Source organism: Panthera uncia, assembly GCF_023721935.1.
Source record: "Panthera uncia isolate 11264 chromosome C1 unlocalized genomic scaffold, Puncia_PCG_1.0 HiC_scaffold_3, whole genome shotgun sequence".
NCBI lineage: Eukaryota > Metazoa > Chordata > Mammalia > Carnivora > Felidae > Panthera > Panthera uncia.
The window spans coordinates 19,868,945-19,888,515 of NW_026057584.1; the positions used below are offsets into that span (position 1 = coordinate 19,868,945).

Sequence of the window (19,571 nt, forward strand, 5' to 3'; positions counted from 1 at the left end):
AGCCACCCAAGCGCCCCTGGTTCCCAACATTTTCTAACACAAGTGATACTTGCATGAACATCCTTACACACATTTCCGGTGCCCACGTGTGAGTTTCCCTAGGGGGGTGCCCAGAAGCGGAGTTAATATTTATTGGAAATCTGTGTTGTAAACCTTAGATGCTGCCGAATTGTCCACTAGAGTGCTTGTACCCCTTTGCATATCCACCAGGAGTTTAGAAGGGTTTCTGTTATTGTGTTCTCGCCAGTACTTGGTACTGTTATGATGGGAAAAGGGGATAAAATAGGCAGAGAGGGAAAGGTTAGGACCTGAGGTCCCTGGGCCGGTTTGGGGGGGGTGGGGCTGGTACACATTGGAACGATGTTGGGAGAGGTTGACCACAGCAGACCCCCTGGGGGTAAGGTCCTTCTTAAGAATGTAACAGACCCCACCTACTTCCCCTCAGGTTTCCCCTCAGGAATTTTTCAATCAAAATACCTCACTAAAAAAAAGTAAACCATAACATTTGTTATAGGAGAGACAGCATGACCAGTGTGACCCCTCACACAATGGAGTCGAGCCAATCAGGAATGGACAACCCAGCACCTAGAGCTATCCAGTAAAGGTAGGACCTGAGAAGGAATGAGGAGGAAGGGAAGGGAAGGGACAGCTGACCAGAACCTTATAAAATAAGGACCCTCACCTAGAGTCGGGGCATTCACTTTCGAATGTCCCGTCTCCATAAAGAGAGCTTTCCTACTATTCTTACTTTCTGATCTTAAACTCTAATAAACTTTGCCTACTGCTCATTTTGTGTCTACCTCTTCATGCTTTGAAGTTGTGAGACAACAAATTCTGGGTGTCAGGCTCTTAATTTTTGCCTATTTACTAAGTGTGAAACATACAGTTTTAATTTACGTTTTCCTAATTCTTGCTGAGATCAAGCAGCGTTTCATAGGATGAGAAACCATCCAAATGTCGTCTTTTTGTGAATTGTCTGCTCATGTATTTTGCCACTTGTCTATTACTTATCTTTTGGAGAGGTTTTGGGTAATACATTAAATCTATTTCAGATATGGCAATTTACAATTTCTGTTTCTTTCCATATCCATTTGAATAAGTTGCATTTTTCAAGAAATTGTTCCTTTCATCTGAGTTATAAAGTACGATGGTATAAAGTTGTTTCAAAGTTCACTTATTTTTTTTAATGTCTGTAGGATTTGTGCTGATAACCTATGTTTCATTCCTGACACTGGTGACATGATTTCTCTCTCTCTCTCTCTCTCTCTCTCTCTCTCTCTCTCCTCTCTCTCTCTCTGTCTCTCTGGAGAGTTTAGCTAGAAGTTTGCTGATTTGGTTTTGCTCTCTTTTGTTTTCCAAAAAACCAGCTTTTGGCTTTGTTAATTTTCTTTATAAATTGTTTTCAGTTTCATTGATTTCTATTCTTATCTTTATTTCATTCCTTCTACTTCAGACTTACTTTGCTCTTCTTATTAGAGCTTGCTAAGGTAGATTAGGCTGCCCTCTTTTGCATGAAAACCTATGTTCGCTCTGAGTACTACTTCAGCTACATGGTATAAATTTTCATATTTTATTTTTTTCATCATTCTGTTGAAATGTTTTCTGATTTCTTTTGTGATTTTGTATTTGACCCATACTTATTTAAAGACAAGCCGTGTAATTTTCAAATAATTGGATTCACCTGGATATCTTATTTGATTTATTCTCTTGTGATCATTGGATACAATCCACATGATTTCAGTGCTTTTAAACGTATTGACCCTTATTTTATAGCACAGAATATAGTCTATCCTGGCAACTGGACTATCTGTGTTTAAAAGGAATGTGTATTTGGATAGAATTCTATAAATGTCAATTAGATTGGGGTGTTAATAGTGACTTTTACATCTTGTAGTTGTTTTTCCTTGATCAGAGAAGGGTATTAATACCTAATATGATTAGGGGATTGTCTGTTTTTTTTTTTCCTATAATTCCATCAAGTATTGATTCATGCAGATTTCTTTTTTTTTATTAAAAAATTTTTTTAATGTTTATTTATTTTTGAGAGAGAGAGAGACAGAGCATGAGTGAGGGAGGAGCAGAGAGAGAGGGAGACACAGAATCGGAAGCAGGCTCCAGGCTCTGAGCTGTCAGCACAGAGCCCTACATGGGGCTCGAACTCACCAGCCGTGAGATCATGACCTGAGCCGAAGTCAGACACTTCGCCGACTGAGCCACCCAGGCGCCCCATGCAGATTTCTTATTCGGTACAAACGCATTTATAATTATAGTCTTACTGGTGAATTGTCCCTTGAAAAAATTTATCCTTGATTATACTCTGTTGTAAAGTCTATCTTAAAAATCTGAACTTAATATAATTATTCCAGTCTTCTTATACTTACTGTTTGCATGGTATATCTTTTCCATCCATTTACTTTCAAACCGCATGTGTCTTCATAGTCAAAGTGGGCCTCTTGCAGGCAGTGTACTTGAGTCTTGCTTTTTTTGTTTTTACATTTTTTTTTAATTAAATTTTTTTTAACGTTTATTTATTTTTTTGAGACAGAGAGAGACAGAGCATGAACAGGGGAGGGTCAGAGAGAGGGAGACACAGAATCTGAAACAGGCTCCAGGCTCTGAGTGGTCAGCACAGAGCCCGACGCGGGGCTCGAACTCACGAACCACGAGATCATGACCTGAGCCGAAGTCGGCCGCTTAACCGACTGAGCCACCCAGGCGCCCCAGTTTTTACATTTTTTAAAAAATGTTTATTTATTTTTGAGAGAGAGGGAGAGACAGAGCCTGAGAAGGGAAGGGCCAGAGAGAGAGGGAGACACAGAATCTGAAGCAGGCTCCAGGCTCTGAGCTGTCAGCACAGAGCCAGATGTGGGGCTCGAACTCACGAACCACGAGATCATGACCTGAGCCGAAGCCAGACGCTTAATGGACTGAGCCATCCAGGCACCCCGAGTCTTGTTTTTTATATTGGCTCTGGTAATCTCCCCCTTTTAATGGTTAGACCATTAACGTTTAATGCGATTAGTGGTTTGGTTGAATTTAGGTCTATTATTTGATTATATGACTATTTGTCTCCTGTTGCTCTGTTCTCCTTTCCCTGCCTTATTTCAGGTTATTTGAATTTGTTTAGTATTCTATCTTAATTTAAATATTGGCTTAAAGTTATACATTATTGTATATTTCCAGTGGTTGTTTTATATATCTGTAAAATATACAGACCCACAGTCTATTAAGAATTGGGGCGCCTGGTGGCTCAGTCAGTTGAGTGTCTGACTTCCACTCAGGTCATGATCTTGCATTCATGGGTTCAAGCCCTGAATCAGGCTCTGTGCTGACAGCTCAGAGCCTGGAGCCTGCTTTGGATTCTGTGTCTCCCTCTCTCTCTGCTCCTCCCCCACTCATACTCTGTCTCTCTCTCTCAAAAATAAATAAACATTAAAAAATAATAAAGAAAACTACTTTAAAAAAGAATTTATATTACCACTCATGTAAAATATAGAAACCAACAACCCAGTGGGTCCCTTTACTCCACACTCACCATCCTTTGTATTATAGTTGCCATATATATTATATTTGCACATTGAAAACCCCATCGGTGGGGAGGGGAAGGAAAAAAAAAAAAAAGAGGTTAGAGTGGGAGAGAGCCAAAGCATAAGAGACTGTTAAAAACTGAGAACAAACAGGGTTGATGGGGGGTGGGAGGGAGGGCAGGGTGGGTGATGGGTATTGAGGAGGGCACCTTTTGGGATGAGTACTGGGTGTTGTTTGGAAACCAATTTGACAGTAAATTTCATATATTAAAAAAAAAAAAAGAAAAGAAAACCCCATTGGTATACACATTTTAAGCTTACTATTTTAAAGAGCTTAAGGGGAAAGAAAGTAGTGTTTTGTATTTGCCCAGATGCGATGGCTTTTTAGGCTGTCCACTCGGGTAGGGCTGAACTGCAGCTCTCAGTGTTCAGTCAAACCTGGATCTAGGTGCTGCTGTGAAGGGATTTTGTAAATACAGTTAAAGTCCTTAATTACAACCAGTTGACTTTAAATTAATCAAAAGATATATTATCTTGAGTTGGACCTTTACAAGAGTGCTTAGGTTTCCCCTGAGCTCAGAGACTCCAAACCTTTGAGGTTTTAGCCTTCTAATTATCTTCCTTTCTTGATCACCTGCCCTAGCCAGACCCATAACTGTATGAGCCAGTTCTTTGTAATAATCATCTTTTTCTTTCTTTCTTTCTTTCTTTCTTTCTTTCTTTCTTTCTTTCTTAAGTTTATTTATTTATTTAGAGAGATTGAGAGAGAGAGAGTAGGGGAGGGGCAGAGAGAGAGGGGAGAGAGAATCTCAAGCAGGCTGTGCATCTCAGTGCAGAGCCTGACACAGGGCTTGATCTCACGAACTGTGAGATCCTGACCTGAGCTAAAATCAAGAGTCGGATGCTCAACCGACTGAGCCACCCAAGTGCCCCTCTCTTATTTTTCGAACCTCTACCTCTATCTCTATCCCTATCTATGTACTTCTGTGTTTGAACTATGAGTTGTACACCTGATATTTACCATTTGTCATTTTTGATAGTTTGTTCTTTCCAGAAGATGCAAATATACTCTAGCATCATATTCTTGCAGGCTGAAGGACTTCTTTCAGTGTTTTTTTGTTTGTTTGTTTGTTTTTGCTTTTGTAGTACAGGTTTGCTAGAAATGATTCCCTTAGATTTTCCTTATGTGAAAATATCTGTATTTTTACTTTCATTTCTGAAGAATATATTGCTGGATATAAAATTCTGAGTTGAGGGGAACCTGGGTGGCTCAGTCGGTTGAGCGTCTGACTTCAGTTCAGGTCATGATCTCATGATTCGTGGGTTTGAGCCCCATGTCAGTTACTATGCTGACAGCTCGGAGCCTAGAGCCTGCTTCGGATTCTGTGAATCCTTCTCTCTCTGCCTTTCCCCCCGGCTCGTGCTCTGTCTCTCTTTCTCAAAAATAAATAAACATTAAATAAATTTAAAATTCTGGGTTGATAATTGTTATTTTTTTCCTTTCCACACTTTAAAGATGTTGTTCCACTATCTTTTCGCCTCCGTGGTTCCTGATAAGACATCCATTATCACTGAAATCATTGCTCTCCTTTATGTGATGTATCACTCTTTCTCTCACTGTTTTCTAGATTTGTTCTTTATTCATGGTTTTCAACAGTTTGATTGTAACGTGTTGGAGGGGCTTTCTCTGAATTTATCAAACTTACGACTGGGGTTTGTGGAGCTGCTTAAATTTGTCTTTCACCAAATTTAGGAAGTTTTTTGATCATTATTTCTTCAAATATTTCTTTTGTCCTGATCTCTCTCTTCTTTCCTTCTGAGACTTCTGTGACATGCATGTTAGATATTTTGATGGTTGTTTCACTTTTACTTATTAATTTTTGGAGTCCAATTTATATCCTGGATACTGATCTTTTGTTAGCTTTATGTTTACAAATATCTTCTGCTAGTCATTATTTACCTTTCCACTTTTTATGGTATCTTTTGTCATATGTAAAGTTTTATGTTTGTTTTAATGGAGGTGAATTTGTCAGGCCTCTTTGAAATTGTTGCTCTAAACATTTTTGCATGTATAGATTAAAAACATTCTGTCTCACTCCAAGGTTTCTTCTAAAAGGCTTTAAGGTTTTCTTTCTCTTATACGCATTTAATCAGCATTAAATACAATTTTGTTTAAGGAGAGATGTAAAGATTTAGTTAAATTTGTTTTGTATATTAATAGCCAGTTTTCTCAGCACCCCCTCTTTCCTCCACTGATCTAGTGTCATCCCCGTTTTATGCTGTGTTTGGTAATATGTCATTTCATTAGTTTCTTTAGAAACAATTTTTCTATCATCAGAGACAGAAGAAATTTTCTGTCTAGGGAGCCTTTCTGGTATCTAACCACTACCAAAAAGGAGGACGCGTCAACTCTAAATGGTGTTTATTTTATTTTATTTATTTATTTATTTTTTAATGTTTATTTATTTTTGGGACAGAGAGAGACAGAGCATGAACTGGGGAGGGGCAGAGAGAGAGGGAGACACAGAATCGGAAGCAGGCTTCAGGCTCTGAGCCATCAGCCCAGAGCCTGACGCGGGGCTCAAACTCACGGACCGTGAGACCGTGACCTGAGCTGAAGTCGGACGCTTAACCGACTGAGCCACCCAGGCGCCCCTCTAAATGGTGTTTAAAGACGACTAGGTACTGAATTGGTCCTTCCAGAATGCTCTTTAAATTTATTGCTGATTTTCCAGAGGAGAAATTTAGGGGAAGGAAAGGAGGTGGTCAACTGGCAAATGAAGTCTCTCTAGCTGGTGAGCTCTGGGAGGGAATGGCTGTTAATCAATTGTTTCGTAATGCACAAAGACTAAGCTTATTAAAAATCAGTTGATCTTGAGAAAGAACTCTTGGCTGTCTTTTCCCATCACTTTTCCAACCATCAAAAGCTATTCTCCACAGGAACACCAATTGTGAGTGTCTTTGGTGGAAATAGAGGGATTTAGACGCCCTCAAACTCCAACTAAACTCAGATGTCTCAAGCTCAATAATGCCTTTGCTCTTGGGAAGAGGGCTCCTTCTCTCGCCTTTCTTGGTGGTCAGTGAAGAGCTGCAGGAAAGAAATCTGAAAGCCTCTTTTGGCCACTTTGCCCCATGTTGAGCCACATTCACAGCCAGAAACCTTTTCAAAGGACTGGTTTATACTTGGCTAAAAAAACCTGGCGGTTGTGATGTACTTAATCCTTCAGTTCTTTTGATTATGCAATGATAGAAATGATCTATTTAGAGCCTGAACTGACTGCAGTGATCAGGTACTCTGGGGCTGCCCGTGTTTTCTTAACGTTTAACCTAATGTTTTCTTTCTTGTTGCAAGGAAGGGTTAACACAGAATTCTTCTGCTAACCATTGATCCCTGAAGGAGGAAAAGATTCAAAAAACTTTTAGCTTATATGTACATTGTCTCAAAAATCTAGTGTGAGAAATCTGAGAAACAGACTATTCGCTGTTTATTTTTGCCAAATTGACCATAGAGTGTAACAGCCTCTCCTAAACATACACTCCGATTGGAGTTTTTGTTTTTATTTTCTTGGCAGGCAGAATCCCCTGCGATACCCTTATAGTGTGTACATCGTCTTTGTCTTCTCCAGACTGTACTCTAGAGCTGGAAATGCACATGTCACTTTGCACCTTGCTTCCTTTCTTTTTATTCTGGAGTCAAAGCACTGAGAACTATCCCTCAGACACACGCACGCACACACATGTCCGCACGCACAGATGTGCGCGTGCGCGCGCGCACACACACACACACACACACACACACACTCCTCAACATAAAAACGGGGTGGGGTCTCATAAGCTTTCCATTGGACTTTTCCTTGGCTATTCACTGATAGTCAGCAGTTATTCTCCTTAATGGTGACAGGCATGCCTGTGTCGACATACTGCCGAGCTGGCCCAAGGACCGTAAAAAGTGATAGGGAATATGAAAACTGTAGGTTTTGACTTCGGTTATGTCACCTCTTTTATCTTCTATAATTATTGTCTTGAGCTGCCCCAGGCCAGCATGGCTGCGGACTGAAAGCCGTCCTCCACCGGAGAAAAGGACTGGACCAGAAGCATGAAGTTTCATTTCAGTTCGTGTCACACTGATAGCTGAATACCCCAGTCAAATCATTTTTCTGGGTCTCCGTTTTCTCGCCAGCAACAGTCAGGGGTCACAATGCCGATAAGGGCTAGCCATTTAGAATAAAGGAGATAAGCAGGTCTGGTTGGTTCTTTGATATCCTCAGGTTTATTCCCCCCCACCCCCATAACAGAGGAGTGCCCAAATTTGATTGTTGCCATGGGAATGAGGTCCACAGTGTTTCCAGATCTGATTTTTCTAGAGATGCAGTTATATGATTTTTTTTTTAAAGGAAGTATCTCCATATCTAAGCATTGGCAACTAATTCAAAAATTTAAAAATTAAACTTTCTGTGGCCCTAGTAAAATATGTCTCAATCCCCGGGTCACCAGTTGTAACCTCTAGACGAAATGGTATTTAAAGTCTCTTCCAGTTCCGAAATTTTATACTTTAATTATCCAAATGGTCTGAATTGAAGACAGAACTGGTGTTTGAATATGAGGAAGATTTTCCTGGCGCCCAGTTCTTATATTTTGAAACAGGTGACCAAGGGAAATTGTGAAACGTCCTTCAAGTGATCTTGAAGGATAAGAGACATCTCCTTCTGTCTGGGATTAGTTAGGAGCAGTTGCCGGGAGGGGACGGATATGTTCTCTGGCAACTCTTCTCAGTTTGGATGTTGTAAAAACGGCATTTTGTGAGTTTTATTTCAAATGTCCTCAGGTCCTTTTAGGGGAGGGAGGGGGGGTGGTAGTTTGGTTTCTGATTCCCAGGGCCTCTCCCCGCTCAATTCCTGGAATCATCCTGGGGGACTCTGAACCCTGAAATGTAAAGTTTCAGTGTCTAGCTTCCCTTCTAAGGTTTAGATTCGGTTTCATAACTTGGAACTGAAATCGGGGCAGTAGTTGGGGTGTGGATGAAAATGTCTACAGCTCCGGTTGTCTGCATACTAATGAGAACCAGAGAGGCCAATAAATAAAGGTGGAGATGAGTGAGGACAAAGATAAGAGACTTTTAACCTCACTTCATTTATGCTGTAGTTCAGTACTTAAGAAAATTGATTGTGATGCCCTCCATCCATTTTCCTATGGATTAAAAACACCTAGGATGCCCACGGACATCTTTTATACACTTAGCTTGCTCAAGCCCAGAGCCAGGCATTCAGTAAGCAGATGGAATTCAATGTAGTTGCTGATTGTATCAGGTAAGTGCTGGGTCTCTTATTCCAAAGTAACCGCAGCAAAATAAATACACCACCGCCCTCAGGAAGAGCAGAAGATGGGAGCCAGAAAGAAAGCAAGAACATACACCTATTTGGTTATTAATCAAACCTATCCTGACAGCATAATGCTTATCAACTGGGGAGAGGAGGTTGAGTGAATCCCAGAGAAGCAAGCTGGGCAAAGGATTCACGTTCACGTATAAATGAGTAACACGGATCATTGACTGAGCCCAAGTGCTTTTGATGGCTAGAGCGGGAGATAGGGCTCTCTGGGGTGGTAACCTTCTCCATCACCGCTATCATCCCCCAAATTTAAGTGCTAATCTTATACCTGCGAAGGGGTGGGGGGAGCAAAAAGATCTGAGGTAGCGTATGTGGCGGTCGTGCGATGGCTGTCTCTGCAGGCATCGATTCTCTCTTTTCCCATGACAGCATGGTGAATTCCCCCTGGGGTACCACTCCTCCAGAATTTCACACGGTCTTGGTGGGCCTGGCGGTCAACTGGCAACACAGTAAATGGTTTGACCTAAATAGCAACAACCAGATTTGCTCTGAGGACTTCGAATAAGTAGAGTGACAAAAAAGAAGTCCAGAGTTCAGCCTGACAGAGCATCGGAAGAGACAGTTGATTTGTTCCCTGATGTTATTCTGGGTCCTGTCCTTTTCTGAGGTCTGACAGTTCTTTTTTTTTTTTTTTTTTTCCAGTGACTCACAGAACTATCCCATAGCCTTAGGAAAATCCTACTTTATATTTAAGTTAGGCAGTTATTTCTGTTGCTTGGGATCCAGGAAACTTAACAAGTATGTCAGTCGAACGTCTTCCTTGTGATCTCACCAGCAGAGAGCTGATGGTGAGGAAAAGACAGACTGGGAATCTTTCGATACATTATTAGAATTAATACGTGATTTGGTCAGGTTACTGTATCCAAAGTCAATATACAAAAAATCAATTGTATTTCTATACACTAGCCACAAATCATTAAAAAATAAAATCAAGAAACATATACCATTTATAATAGCATAAAAATATCAAATACTTAGAGTAAATGTAATGAATCTATAAGTATATAACCTCTGTATAGACATATATAGAATATTATTGAAACTAAACAAGACTTAAATAAGTAGACTGGTTGTGTAAGCCATTAGTTTTGGGGCAACGAGAGATTTCTGAAACGGAATCTCAGAGCTTATGTAGTCAAGGTCATCTTTTTTTTGCAGACTAGGAAAACAAGATTAGAAGGATAAAACAGCCTATTCAAGTTAGCCCAGAAAGACCTCAAGTAGCTCACCACTACCACCAGCTTGCTGCCCTTTGCTACCAATCTGGGCATCCCTGCAGCTGGGGCTGGACCATACTCCTTGTCTCCAAGGGCTAATGCTTGATAATGGCTTTGAGTTGGTTCTGCCACTTCTCGCAGGGCATTCTAGCAATGAGGTCTCTGTCTTCTTTCGCTGTATCTTTCTCGAAGATACGATTCATGGTATTCATTATTTCATGGTATTCTAGTACCCATGAAAAATAGACGGGCTAGACTCACTGTGAGATTCTCCGGCTGAATTAATCATGGAAGTCCATGTTGATTTCCAGGGTTAGTAATCGGTAGTCGTTCTTCTGATTCTTTGAAAGTAGCAGGTCCTCGCTAGGAGACTCACTTATTACATGTAGCTCAAGGGACCACAACCAATTGCATTTTTCCAGTTTCTGGTCACAGATATTGTATAAACTCCCATTTCTTCAATTCTTTCTGGAATAACCAGACTTTAGTAACCAAACTCAGACTAAGAACTGTAGTTTCCTCCCAACCCCCCATGCTTGACTTTCCCTCTGCTGTTTTTTCCTCTCTCCCATGGGTTATTTTTTCCAACTTGGGAGACAAGGAGAATGTGTATCCCAGGTAAAGTGAGGAGGGAAGGGCGGAGCCATGGCACAGACACATCAAAAGAGCCCTTTGTGCTCAGGGCACATTATTCCTGGAATCCAATCAAGTGCCCAAAAACCCAACCAAGCTTTTCAGACAGCACAGAAACCAGTCATGCAGGCCTCTTGGGCTTTGCTTTTTTAAAGCTTTATAGGGTACACTGAATTATTTGGTTGGGTCTTTTCAACCGTGTGACATTTGGATTTTCAATGGCACAAATGGAGTTGATCATCAATTATTTGGACGCTTTAATTAAAAAAAAAAACAACTTCACTGTGGATTTATGAGGGTCTGCTGGGGGGCAAGGACAAGGAGGCCTTTAGTGATTCCCTCATTTGAATGAGAGTGAGGGTTGGGAAGGTCTAGAAAGGAAGGCTATAGAATCATCTTCCAGGAAGGTCTTAAACCCAAGTTAGGGTTTATTTGAGGGAGGAGAGGCCTACAATGGAAAGGACATGAGAGAACAGAATTCTGGGACCTGCCAAATGCATTGGGGCAGGGTGTTTAATAAAAATCAATGGTTTAGCAGGGAGCCATCAGGAGCGCTCCTGCATCAATACCTTTCACATGAGAACTAGCGAGTCCAATGGATTGGGGTGGGGGAAGGGCTGGTTTCTGGAATATCTGATCAATTGAAACAGAGAGAAGAGTTTGTACGTGGAATGTTGAATGCCCAGAGGGACAGACAGGGTCAGTGCCTTCTGGTTTCAGAACAGAGAGGTAGTGAAGGCATAACATTCGCTCTCTTCCTTTTGTGGGCATGTGTGCAACCTTAGCCTTCTTCTCTGACATGGATAGGTATGATGTTCTTGAGTCTCACACACTCTTCACTTCCTGAGATCCTGAAAAGGCTCTCGCTCTCCCAGAGGGTTCCACTCTTGGGTGCATCTCCACGAAGGCACCTCATCTCAGTGACAAGTGATCTTGGGTGGGGCTGGGGGACATGGGAAAGGAAATTAGCTCTTCTCCAGAAACACCAGGAACTCCCATTTGTTCAGCCTCTTGCATCCAGGAGCCTTGGGAGAAAGAGACTCAGCACATTTAAAAAATGCGGATGAAAAGTGCTCATCCTTGACATCACAGTGCACAGCCATACCATATGCGGAAAAGAAACACGATGCTGTTCCGCGCATCTCTTGGCTGATTTCCCCACTTGGATTTTTAAATCCGGTGCCTCTAGTCGAAATAATTCAATATGAAAAAAAAAAGTCACAAAAAACTTGGATGTCCCTGATGTCTTTCCTTCTACAACGCACAAAACAGTTTTAGGAATTGTTCCTATGGTGCCAGTTGACTAGGCAGTATTATTTATCCCTTTTTGCGAAGGAAAGAAACTGAGTCTGAAGGCGCTCAAGCGACATGCCAAAAGTCATAAAATATTAGTGGGCTGGAATTTTGGCCTCCTGGAAACAGGCATTTCTCACAAAGACGTCACAATCTTATCCCCAGGATTATAGAACTAGGCTCTCCAGATGGTGCTTCAGGAAGAAATCCAGAGCATTTACAAGCGGGTTATTTGTTTCTCCTTACAGCTATCTCCATGCAAAGGTATGTATCCGTGTAGAGAAGAAGAAAATGAAATTGATCCAAATTCTTTGTAGCAAGTTTGTCTGAGATGTAGTGGTGATAGTGTTTTTCTGTCCCAAGTCAAGGGCTGGAGGGGTTGTGGAAGACACTGAAGGTAAACGTTGCTGAAGTTGATACTTGAAAGTGAAATAAGAGAACAACTGATGGAGAAGTATGGTATGGTGGACCCACTCAACATGAAAACGAGGGTGAGATTGAATATCTCCTCTCAGCCTCAGAAGATCCAGTTGGAGGGGAAAGCGTTTGGGGGGGAGGAGTCCAAAACCCAAGAGGAAGGGTTGGACCACAGCTTTCACCCCTGCGGGGAGATACGGGAGTGGGCCCTTGATCCAGGAACTTGTGTGCTCCCCAGGAGTTATCTACTTCAGTCAACCAGGAAAAACACAGGGACATCACCAGTGGGCTTCAGCAGGTGAAAGTCCAAGGACATGGTCTGGTGGATATGTTGTTTTGCCTTAGTTTTCGTCATAGAGAGAGGCGGAGACTCCATTTGGGTGTGGGTTCGTGGGGTACAGTGACTGGGCGAGGTGAAGTATTCTAGGTGACACTGCTCAGGCTCACGGCACCACTTTTCATCCCAAAACACACGGTAAAAGCCAGTCGTACTCTCATCTTTACACTTAAATTTAAGATACTGTATTGAGACAGAGTTTTATCATCTTGCTTCAGGTAACTTATATAGGCTTATAGGTTTCAGCACATCTGGGGGCTGTCCGGCGTTGAAAGATAAGGCCTGCTATATAAGTGGTGTTTATTTGGGACTCAAACCCTGAAACAGAACCAATGCATGTGATGTCCCTCCACCTGGAACGTCTTTCCCCTGGTCGTTACCTAATCGACTCGTATTCTTCATCCTATCTCAGTGTCGTAGTTCCCCAGAGATGCTTCCCTGTACCTCTCAGCCTAAATTAGGTCTTCATGTAAGAGCTACCAAAGTGTCCTGTATTTTCCTTCACAGACCTTATCACACGAAAAAGTAGTTACAAACTGTGGTAAGCTGTTTAATCCTTCTTTCTGGCACTGGTTAGTAAGGTCCTTGAAGGTAAGGACCATGTCTGTAATGCATGCTCACAGTACTTGCACTGCTGAGCAATATTTGTTTGAATGAATGAATGAATGAATGAACGAACGGTCTTGTCAGGAAAGCTGAGATTTAGTCTGGGTTCTACCACTGTCTGCCTGGATGGCTGTGGCCTCTCTTGGCTCACGTTTCCTCATCTGTTAAATGATGCTTTCGGGATGGAAATTCTGAGAACTCTTGTGACAACACTTCTCTCTGATCCATTGAAACCCACCTGTGGTTGGGTCCTTCTTTGGCAGCTTCTTCTGCTCTTTCATGCATCCCCCCCCAATGATGCCGACTCCCCAACACATTAATGACAAGGAATCTTACACTGTTGATTCCACAGCTCCTTTGGAGGGAACTACAGCTTACAAGTCGCATACCACTTCATACCACTCCACTCCCCAAGTTCCCGTTTGACGTTCTTCACGAGTCACTTGTTGACTCTTTGCTGCTGCTTCTCCCTTCCTAGTCTTCTCTCTACTGTCTGCAGCCTCCCAAAGTTCTCTGTGTTACTTAGAGCGGTTTCACACTTGCTTACACACCCTTCTCGCTCAGCTTCCTCGGTTCATATCACTGTTGCTTCTCAGATGTCTAGCAAACTGACTGCATCTCAACCTCATTGTGTGCTTCTTTCCAAGTCCGTGTCCGGTGACATTGTGTTAGGAGCTTAGGTCAGCCATGGTGGGAATACTTACCACGGAAATTGGCGACAGTCAAATTGGCCGTAAATCAAGGGTTTTCTCTCTTGGAGAAACCATTGTTACACAGTTACTGGCAGACCACTGTCTGAGCTCCTCTAGCGGGGTTATCACCCAGTTTAGGAAGTTGATTGAACCCCAAGACCCTTCCTCACTGAACTTATATATATATAGTCTTTAATTCCTCATGGTTTAAGCAGAGTAGTAGGAGCTGAGAAAGATTCATATAAAATGGTAGCTGTATTGGTCAAGGTTCCTCCAGGAAAACATAACCAGTGTCAGGTAGATCAAGACAGGAAGCTTAATATGGGAAATTAACTATATATTAAGGTTGATAGAACTAAAAGGCCACAGGGATGAAGCAAGCTCTAGATTAACAGGATGCCACTTCTACCTCTACGGCTGGGGTGACAGGGAGAGGAGGTGGTGTTACTAGATTTTAGAGGCTAGAATTGTAGACAGAGAGGCTTCCCGGTGGAAGAGGGACCCCAAAAGAGAGTAAGCTGTTGCTGGCAGCATGCAATGAGGGGAGTACCTGGGCTTCTTCTTTTCCCTTCCCTTCCCTTCCCTTCCCTTCCCTTCCCTTGGCCAGTGGGAGGCCTTGGCAGGCCTTAAATCCAAGCCAGTTGGAATGGAGTTTGGGAAATGGGGCAAGCGGGGGAGGGGCAGCCCCCTATGATGCAGAACAGGACAGAGCAGGGCTGGCAATGAATCTGACAACAAACAGGCAAATCACCACCCTAATAACTCATCATTTTCTGGATAATAATATCCCTGAAGGGACATCCAGTGCCTTCAAGGGTACAGCCAGTCACATGGCTTTCCTCAAGTCCCCCATCAAGCCTCACTCTACAAACCCAGACAACTCCTTGAGTCTGGCTTCCAAATCCATCCTCCAGCAAGGAGAGACGAAGTTCCAAAAACTCATTGTAAGATACTGACAATTCTAATATGGCTTCCTAAAACTGATCACAAGGACCAGGGACGACCACCTTTATGGAGAGATAGAAGTTTCCCCATCTTTTACTAATGGAGCATAAACCAGAGACATTCTTTTTTTCCCTGTCTTCCTTTTATTCACTTATTTCTTATTTTCTAAGAATCCAGGTGCCATACCAGATACTGAGGTTACAAAGGTGTTTTAGAGCTTGTCCTCGGAGAACTTACAGCACGGAGGGGAAGCAGATTATCACGAGCAGGGGCCAAGGGCCTGGACAATGGGGGATTTACAGACTAATCCTAAAGAAATACCCACTTCTGCTTCTTGGCCTGCCTTCACCTGGGCCAGCAGTAACGGTAGACCATGGGTCGCTGGGGCTCTTCTTAGAGCTTCTTAGAGCTTCAGTGGCTCCCTGGCACTTGGACACTTTGGGGTTAATCCCTTTCTTACTCATGTGAGGCTCATCTTCCCCTGGGCGTATCTCTCCATTTGCCCTTGAGTAAATACTCATGCTTTTCCACTTGGCTCTTCGCTCGTCTTCCCGTGGGGGAGGGGTAGTTTCAGCATCTCGTCTCTTGTATGGCCAGAGGCTGTAAGTCTAGTGTGCCACCAGCTCCACAAATGTCAGATGTCTCCCCTGCCTGCAACCCGAGTCTCACTTTGAGGCCTAGATGGGGGCTGGTCCTAGTTAGAGAGCCCTGTCTGCGCTCTGGTGTGGACCTGCCGACCCTCTCCCAGAACTGGGGCCCCGTGTGGCGTCTGTCATTCCAGCGTGTCATGGGATGCCAGAGTTAGCCAGGGCTTTCCACTCAGCCGGGATCTCCCGTTTGTGCTGTCCTCGAGATTCGGACACAGAGAGCAAGAAATGAAGAGAAACTGAAAATGAGAGCGTCTGGAGAGCGGCGAGGAGGGGAGACAGAGACACAGACAGAGACAGAGACTCTTTCCTCCTGCCACAGTGTCAGTGGCAAACACTGGGGAGAGGACGTTCCCTGTGTGCTCTGAAATTCCAGGGGAAAACACTTGTGCTGCTGCTTTAAAGAAACTCAAAGAACCACATGTGTAATCCAATTCTGTGATTTGGGGTGCTTTCACTGTCGGAGGCGGGCTTCCAAGAAACTCAGCTTGCCTCAGGATACAGAGGGCCTGGATTTCAATACGTTGTGGAGTTACCTGATGTTCCAATTATGAGCCACCAAGAGCCCCTGCAGGAGCAGGATGCAGGAGGTGACGGCCGGAGCCCTGGATGCAGGGCAGGAGGACATGTTGGCTGCTTCCTGCCTATGTGCGCTCGAGCAAGGCCCTCATCATCTGCTCATCGGTGTCGTCATCTGCACGGGGCCATGAGGAGTATCCTGGCCAGTTTACTCAGGTCTGTTGGGAGGCTCGGCCAAGTGGAAGCACTTTAGAAATTGGAGTGCAGTACAGCCACGCAAGGGGATACCACGTAAATGACATTTCCTGGTAGGGTTCGCTGCCTTCCCCAAAGTGGGGGTCAGCTTACGAAAGCCACCCTAGTGGATGAAATGGTCCCTCCTCTCTTCTTTTTCTCTTTACTGAATTAGGAACAAAACCCTCGTGGCTCGGGCGTGAAGATTGCTCAACAGTGCGTCGAACTTAGAAATGCCTACAAAAATTCCACTCCACTCTGTTTACATGGCCTGCCTTGTGGGGGGAGGAAGCCATAAAGGTTTCTCCAGAAGGAAGCGTGTGACCCGGACCTCGTGGGTTAGGATTTCGACAGACTGGAGGCTCTAGCAGCCACGAAGAGCACAGGAAGAGAGTTTCTCAGGTTTTCAAGGGTGTGCCGTGCCACCCAGTCGCTGAGCGTTTGTGTGTACGTGTGTCTGCGTGTGCTGGTGCATTTATTAGAGGATGTGGTGGTGGCTTAGGGCAGGTGGGTTTCCAGGGCCAACAAACTGCTTGCTTTTCGAAAAGAGTAGAGTTTTCCTTGGCTCCGCTGCCAGCTGCTTTATCTGTTTTCGTTTCAAAAGATGTGTTTCCAAAGCACCATTTCCTGAAATCTTTTGGCTGCAGCCAGGTATGAGATTCCCAGTTGCAAGCCCAGAGAGAAGGTGAGCTGCCAGGGAGAAGTTTACAATAGGGCGGGTCGTCCAGAGGAGCGCCGGCTGAGGTCTTGCCAGGGAGTGGAGAGGGAGCCAGAAACAAGGACCCTCCATGGGAAAAGTTCTCCCTCCAGCTCCGACTGCAAAGTCGTGTCTAAGAATTTTAGTGTGAATATCAGACTGGGTTCTTGTAATTGAGGAGGGGATATCGGACTTCAGGTTTAACAGAGGGAGACAAGTTGAAGTGAGTCCTTTCCCATGAAGCCTTTCTGCTCACCTCCCTTATATCCCTATGTTTAGCGTCCGCCCTGTCTTATCTTGACCACGTCTTTGTGCCCTTCCTGCCGTTTGAGTAAATATCACAACTACCCTACTGGAACTTGAGCTCTGAGCTCATGTCATATTTACTTGTAAATTCTTCAGTGTCTAGACAACAGTGCCTTGAACAACTGTTGGTGCTTAATAAATGCTGGTGGTGTAAATGACCCAATGGTGGAAGCCTAGAGCTATTAACAAGGTTTTGATTAGAAATTTATTTATTTCACATACATTTATTGACATCTAAATATGCCAGGCCCCGTTGCAGGCAGTGGGAAGAGGCTGGGAACAAATGACACATGAAGATAAAAGGAATGATCCTAAAGATAACTTCTCTCTCTCTTTTTTTTTTCCTACTTTTTGTCTCCCTGGTTTTTGAGAAATTTTTGGCTCTGCTCAGGTCCCTGTCTTGTCATTCCCATATTCCTGGCCCCTTGGCCCTGTCCAGAGCCTGTCTTAGGCTTTGGGACTTATCTTGTGGGTCCTCCATAGGTCTGTAAATAGCCCAGGCTAGTTAGTAAACTGAGTATCTCTCTCAGGTCCCCTATCTGATCTAAACACTCCAAAATAGGATTTTTTTTTTTAATTTTTTTTTTTTCAACGTTTTTTATTTTTATTATTTTTGGGACAGAGAGAGACAGAGCATGAACGGGGGAGGGGCAGAGAGAGAGGGAGACACAGAATCGGAAACAGGCTCCAGGCTCCGAGCCATCAGCCCAGAGCCTGACGCGGGGCTCGAACTCACGGACCGCGAGATCGTGACCTGGCTGAAGTCGGACGCTTAACCGACTGCGCCACCCAGGCGCCCCAAAATAGGATTTTTTTAAAACCAACTCCCTGGCTATTAAGCTGATAAGAACAGATACTACACTTGAGCTTAGCCAAAAGACCAAGAAGCAATCCTAGTTTCTAGCTATCAAAGCTTACACGCTTGGATCATAGCTAGTCCTGGAGACAAAATCTCCATGTTTCTTAAGATGTTTCTGAATGTTTGCCTCAAGATGAAACTTAGATTAAAATGGAAAGCTGTCTTAGAGGACAACAGAAGTTGCCAAAGAACCATAGGTGGATGTATGTGGCAAGAGAGGAGCAAAGGTAGGACCATTCTACATGGAAGAGTGCTGGCTTCATAGCAGAATCCTCTGTTTCTCCCACGAAGGCTGGTGGTCTGCAGCTCGCAGTGGGGGAGAGTCCTGAAGAATACAGGCTCGGCAGATGGCATGTTATACTTGGTTATATTTGCAGAAGTGGGAGGAGCCTGCGAGTTTATGAAGTTCAAACTCCTTCAAGCTCAGAAAGGAGATACACCCAAGATCATGGCAATCACATGGCCTCCTGATGTCGCAAAGGTTTTAGTGCTTAAAATCAAAATGGGGAGAAGAAAGTACCCTTTGTCTCTAATTCAAACAATCCGAGGAATTCTCCAGAGTTGCAAGAAGTACCAGCCCAGAGTAGATTTGAAACCTGGCTGTATGAAGAACAGTCGAAGAACGCAAGCATGCCTGGTCATGGAAGAGGGGACAGTGGGGACACGGGAGGTGACATCGGGCTGTAAAGGGCTGACACAAAGAAGGGGCTTATGTTTTTCTCCTGTGTGGTTCCACAGGACTGAGCTGGGCTTTGTGGGTCCAAGTTACAGAGAGGGAACTTCTTCTTGAGCTCAAGGGAAACCCTTCCTGCTGCCTGACAATGAAGTATACACAAAAGTAATGAGTTCTCTGCCAGTGGAAGTTCTCAAGGGGAGACTAGATGGGAACCTGGCGCATTGTCGAGGTGGCGTTTACCCCAAATGGCCCCTTAGAATTTGAGATGAACGTGGTGCGCGTACCCCTCTGTCTGACGATGGTTCTGGTAATTAGGTGCCAGGATGGCCATTGATGTTATCATTCTCAGAAGGGTAGAGCTGCTGCACTGCCCTCTTCTGACTTCGGTGTGCCACAGTCTGAAGTTGCTGAGTGTAGCCTCATGGAGGGCGAGTAGGCTCAACCTCCCTCGTCAACTGACCAATGATGGCAGCTCCTGGAGGCTGCATGAGGGGCGACTTGCTACAGCAGGAGACGTTGTGGTCCACGTAGCCACGTCTTGCAGGACTGGCAACCTGCCAGATATATACCTGCCATCCC

The 19,571-nt window shown here is 43.9% G+C and overlaps 1 pseudogene; it reads right to left on the reverse strand.

The window, feature by feature from the left end:
* Positions 1-18,176: 18,176 nt before the first annotated feature.
* LOC125912035 (uncharacterized) lies at positions 18,177-18,349 on the reverse strand (annotated as a pseudogene).
* Between the last annotated feature and the right edge of the window lie 1,222 nt (positions 18,350-19,571).